Below are 6,000 nucleotides of genomic sequence, written 5' to 3'. Positions count from 1 at the left end.
CAACTATCTTATATTTGATAAAGGGGCTAAAAGCATGCAATGGAGGAAGGATAGCATCTTCAACAAATGGTGTTGGGAAAACTGGAAATCCATATGCAACAAAATGAAACTGAATCCCTATCTCTCACCATGCACAAAAGTTAACTCAAAATGGATCAAGGACCTTGATATCAAATCAGAGACTCTGTCTGATAGAAGAAAAAGTTGGCTCCGATCTACATATTGTGGGGTCGGGCTCCAAATTCCTTAATAGGACACCCATAGCACAAGAGTTAATAGCAAGAATCAACAAATGGGACTTACTTAAACTAAAAAGTTTTTTTCACAGCAAGAGAAACAATAAGAGAGGTAAATAGGGAGCCTACATCATGGGAACAAATTTTTACTCCTCACACTTCAGATAGAGCCCTAATATCCAGAGTATACAAAGAACTCAAAAAATTAGACAATAAGATAACAAATAACCCAATCAAGAAATGGGCCAAGGACCTAAACAGACACTTCTCAGAGGAGGACATACAATCAATCAACAGTGCATGAAAAAATGCTCACCATCTCTAGCAGTCAGAGAAATGCAAATCAAAACCACCCTAAGATACCATCTCACTCCAGTAAGATTGGCAGCCACTATGAAGTCAAACAACAAGTGCTGGAGAGGATGTGGGGAAAAGGGTACTCTTGTACATTGCTGGTGGGACTGCAAATTGGTTTGGCCAATTTGGAAAGCAGTATGGAGATTCCTGGGAAAGCTGGGAATGGAACCACCATTTGACCCAGCTATTGCCCTTCTCGGACTATTCCCTGAAGACCTTAAAAGAGCGTACTACAGGGATACTGCCACATCGATGTTCATAGCAGCACAATTCACAATAGCTAGACTGTGGAACCAACCCAGATGCCCTTCAATGGATGAATGTATTAAAAAAATGTGGCATCTATACACCAGGGAGTATTACGCAGCACTATAAAATGACAAAATCATGGAATTCGCAGGGAAATGGATGGCACTAGAGCTGATTATGCTTAGTGAAGCTAGCCAATCCCTAAAAAACAAATACCAAATGTCTTCTTTGATATAATGAGAGCAACTAAGAATAGAGCAGGGAGGAAGAGCAGGAAGAAAAGATTAACATTAAACAGAGACATGAGGTGGGAGGGAAAGGGACAGAAAAGGGGAATTGCATGGAAATGGAGGGAGACCCTCATTGTTATACAAAATTACATATAAGAGGTTGTGAGGGGAATGGGAAAATAAACAAGGAGAGAAATGAATTATAGTGGACGGGGTAGAGAGAGAAGATGGGAGGGGAGGGGAGGGGGGATAGTAGAGGATAGGAAAGGTTGCAGAATACAACAGTTACTAGTATGTCATTATGTAGAAATGTGGATGTGTAACCAATGTGATTCTGCAATCTGTATTTGGGGTAAAAATGGGAGTTCATAACCCACTTGAAGCTAATGTATGAAATATGATATGTCAAGAACTTTGTAAGGTTTTGAACAACCAATAAAAAAATAAAATAAAATAAAAGAATTATTCTCTTTTCTGAGGTCTTACCAATATTAATTTGTCCATTGGTAATAAAAAGGATTCCTTCTTTGAGTTTCAGTATGAACTGCCAGACTGTGCAGTGTAAGGATAAAGTCCCTATCCTGAAACATCAGTGATTGCAAGTAAGCAAAATCAAGTATGCAAATTTTGGAAGCAGGAATTAGGCCTATTTTGTCAAGCCAGCCAAGTTTGAAAATCCATCATCTCTTGTTTTTTGCTCTCCTTTTGTAATATCTCTTTTCTTCACAGAACTTTCCAGAATCAGTGGAAATAAAAAAGACTGAGGTGGTAAGTGAAGGATTTTCCACATGGGCTTGAATTTGGGAAACCAAAATGCACTATTAAGTGATCTTCTTTTTACATGCATTCCTCATTATTTTCTAGGTCTTTAGCTATAAAACATACTTTAAGAGATGTCCATATTTAAACATAGAATAACAGAAGAAAAGATTACAACTAAGTGAATATTAAATGCAGTAACTATTTGTAGGCACAGATGTTTAAAAACAGTCACATGTGACTCATCCAGCACATTTGTATCAGGAGCATCAGCAAAACAGAATCAGAGAAAGTTCAAACTCTATTTAAGGTCAAACATGGCAAGGGGAACATATTTTAGGATGAAAAACAAATATTCAGTTTTATGCTCATCTTTGCACAACTTACTATTTCAGCAACAGTGGGAAACTTTTAAACCACTTATGTGGGGATCTTTAGTCAGTAATGAACTTTATGTTCACCGGGGAAATCTTTTTCCCAACTTGATACTTTATGGCCTAAGTCATAGGATAATTCATTTTTTTTCTAACAATGTCAGCTTTAAAAGTGTATGGAATTCTGGGTTTCCTTAAAATATGGTACATTGGCAACATGAAGAAATTTATATTTCTCCTTAACAATCTGACATGAAAACTGAATACATAAAGTTTGACCTTATAAAAGGGCAATCTCTTTTGAGTTGTGGATGGGGGAATTGAAATATAGCAAAGAAAAAAATCTTTCCACACATTCTCATTTTTACAAGTGCTGAAATTCTCTAACAGTTTGATGATTTATCTACAAACTTTATCCCAGTGAGATTTCTCTTTTACCTTAAAATCAAACCAGAGAAATTCCAGGGTTAAAGAGATCTGTCTCAATGTGTCTGTGTTTGTGTGTGTTTATATGTATTTGTGTATGTGTGCACACGCTTGAGAGGATTTAAGAATTTCACCATTAAAGATGGCTCAATAGCACCAGTCTTGAAACTAAGTGACATTTTGGGGAGCAATTTGCCATTCTAATAAAATCTGTATTTGGATTCAGTCCTCACCTGAACAGTAATTTCCCATCTACATTTAGCTCAGTCTGAACATCCATCAGTTACAATGGCCTGTTTGACTCCTTGTCTCTTCATAGTCAGTTCAATTTCTCCATAGAAAAGACAGGTAGAGAAAAAAATCAGATAATAAAATATTTATTATGATATGAATTAGGATTTTTTTCTTATTTTATACTTAATGGGAAGCCTAAGCCCCAGGATACACAGTTCAATGTGGCTAGAGATTTTCTCTTTCTCCTGCAAGCAGCAAGACGATGTCTATAATTTCTATAAATTATCTCATTTTCCCTTCTCAAAAAGAACACTGGGTTTAAATTTTTATGTATCTCAGCTCTCTCAGGAGAGAGTCTAGTCCTGGGAAGGGAGGAACATAGTTTGAAGGCTCCCATGAACTCTGGGCCCAAAAGTACTCTGTAGGAAATGATTGTTCCCTGGGTAAGTGCCAAAAGGCACAGCTCCCAAGAGGTGTAACGGCTTCCAGGAGTGGGAGCTGTGGAGAAGATGAGCTGAGGAACTGGTCAACTAAACGTCTGGAGAGATGGATTCACTTAAGTATCAGGCATCTGATGTGATAGCGAGGCAACAGAATCCCTTTCCAGTGTGAGATTTGAACTTCTGTTGTTTGATTTCTGCTACAAAGATCACTCTCAACCTCAGGTAGTAAGGAAGGCATAGTGTGTTTATAGGTCTAACATACATCCTTAAATATTTTGCTGGTATTTATTCTTTACTTTCCTAAGGACTATAATTTATATTTTGACTTGGACTTTTCAGAAGATTTCTTTCATCATGGAAAACAGGCTCATTATGACAAACAAATATCAAAAAACTACCATCTCTGATGAACTCTGTGTGTGCACCAGGTGCTGAAAATACATATGAAACACAGTACAGGAAGAAAGAAGGGTACATAGTGTTTTAGCGTGAGTAAGAAATAGCTTTAGGGAGTATGAGAAACTTTGTTTCAGTCATTCCCTTCCCATCATCCTCTATCTCCCTTCTGTATCTCTAAATGTATCCAATTTCCATTTCATTTAAAATTGAAATTGGAAATATCATTAGTGATTATTTTGATCACAGTGATGAAAAGCTGACTAACACAGAAATTGGTACCAAGAAGTGGGGTCATTAATGTTACTAATCTGACATTGTGATTCAGAAGCCTTTGGAACAGGTTTGTAGAAGGAGTTTGAAAAAGTTTGAAGATGCAGAATGAAGACTTAGAATGTTATAAGCAGGATTAGTGGGCAATTCTGGTTGGAGCTTAGAAGACAGATAAACTCAGAATGTGGATAAGGATGTGAACAGTAAAGACCGCTCATGAAATTTGAGAGAGAAATGAGGACTATAATGGGACTTGGATTAGAGACCACACATGTCACACATTATGCACATTTTGCCTATGTCTTGAGACCTTGTGTGAGGCTGATTTTTTTTTTTTTTTTTTGTACTGGTGATTCAACCTAGGGGTACTTTACCAGTGAGACACATCCCCAGTTCTTTTTAATTTTTTTTTTTTTTGAGATAGGGTCTCACTAAGAATGGACTGAGAATGGACTCTAAGCTGCAATCCTCCTGCCTCAGCCTCCCAAGTCATTGGGATTACAGGTGTGTACGATTTCATGCAGCTGTAAGTATGAATTTAAAATTGGTGAAATAATTAAGCCAACAGAGGAAATTTCTAGGCAGCACAGCATTCAGGCCACAGCATAGGAATTATTGTCAACTTTTTGCTAGGTTTACTATGAAAATCAGGAGCAAGGAGCAGAGAGGATAGAAACTAAAAACTTTCTGTTTGGCCAGAAAAGCAAGTTCTTCTGGGGCCCCAAAAAGCAATTTTTTGGCAAGTTCTGACAAGTTTTTCTTTGGCTAGAAAAGCAATTTTCTGTGAATTTGGGACCCAGGATGGTGTGATTGCTGAAGAGATACCCACCACTAACAAGATGCTAAGCAGAGACACTAGGAAAGATGACTTGGGGGCATCTCAAAAATTAGCAAGATCACACAAATGACAGGCTTAAAGGCATAAAAGTGAAACTTATTTCAGAGACTATGGGGGCACTCTGCTTGCACAGGGGTGCCTAGGAAGTTGTTTCCCCAGGATTTGTTTCATCATGCTTAGCTGCCTAGGCACTCAGAGATACCTGGGGCCATGTTCCCAGGGGCCCAGCTGCTGCTTGAGCTGGTGGCACACCCTGGCATTGTTCATGTGTTGTTTATTCTACAAAGAGTGCAGGATGCTGGAGGTAGGGGTCAAAGAGGCATCCATCAAGATTTAAAAGGAAGACCAGGCAGTGTGTAACAAGTTCTGAATCCTTGTGGGTAGCCTATCACAGGGTGATTAATGAAGCCATGATAATGAAGCCAAAGATGGAATGGAGACCCCTGGAATGAAGAGAAGCCAGTAATGTGGAATGTCTGCCAAGGAGAGTTGTGGAAAACGAACAGATCCAGCCTAAGTGAGAGGTCTTGTGGACTGCATCTGCCATGTTCCCCAGATGCTGAACATGAATGAACATGAAGATATAGGACCTAATATCTGTCCAGCTGGGTTTGGTCTTCTTTTGGTCCCATTCCTTCTTTCTATGCCCCTAATCCTCCCTTTTGGAATAGAAATGTATACTCTGTGCCATTGTATATTGGATATATGTAACTTTCTTTTGACATTTATAGGGGTTCACAGCCAAGAGTTTGCCTTGAGGCTCAGATAAGACTTTGGGTCTGGACTTTTGGGCATTGATGAAACTACATAGATCATGGAAACTTTTAGAGATGAACTAAATGTGTTTTATACCGTGACGTGGACATGCAGTTTGGGGCCCAGAGATATAAATTATTGTTCGGATATGAGCTGTCCTCTGGAAAGTTCCTGCAGCAATGCAGAAATGTTCAGAGGAAAAATAATTAGATTATAAAAGTGATAAATGAACTGGTGCATTAATTAATAAATTAAATAGCTTACTGGGTGATAACTGTAGGCAGTTAGGGTATAGCCAAAGGGATGCACCTTTTGGAATTATATACTTTTTTATTGTACTAATTAGTTATCCATGATAGCAGAATGCATTTCAATTTATTGTACACAAATGGAGCACAATTTTTCATTCACCAGAAGGTTGTACATGAT

Source organism: Spermophilus citellus (assembly GCF_964194105.1).
Source record: "Spermophilus citellus genome assembly, chromosome: 2".
In the NCBI taxonomy this organism is placed as follows: domain Eukaryota; kingdom Metazoa; phylum Chordata; class Mammalia; order Rodentia; family Sciuridae; genus Spermophilus; species Spermophilus citellus.
The sequence above is the reverse complement of the archived record's forward strand: the minus strand, read 5'-3'. Positions refer to the sequence as shown.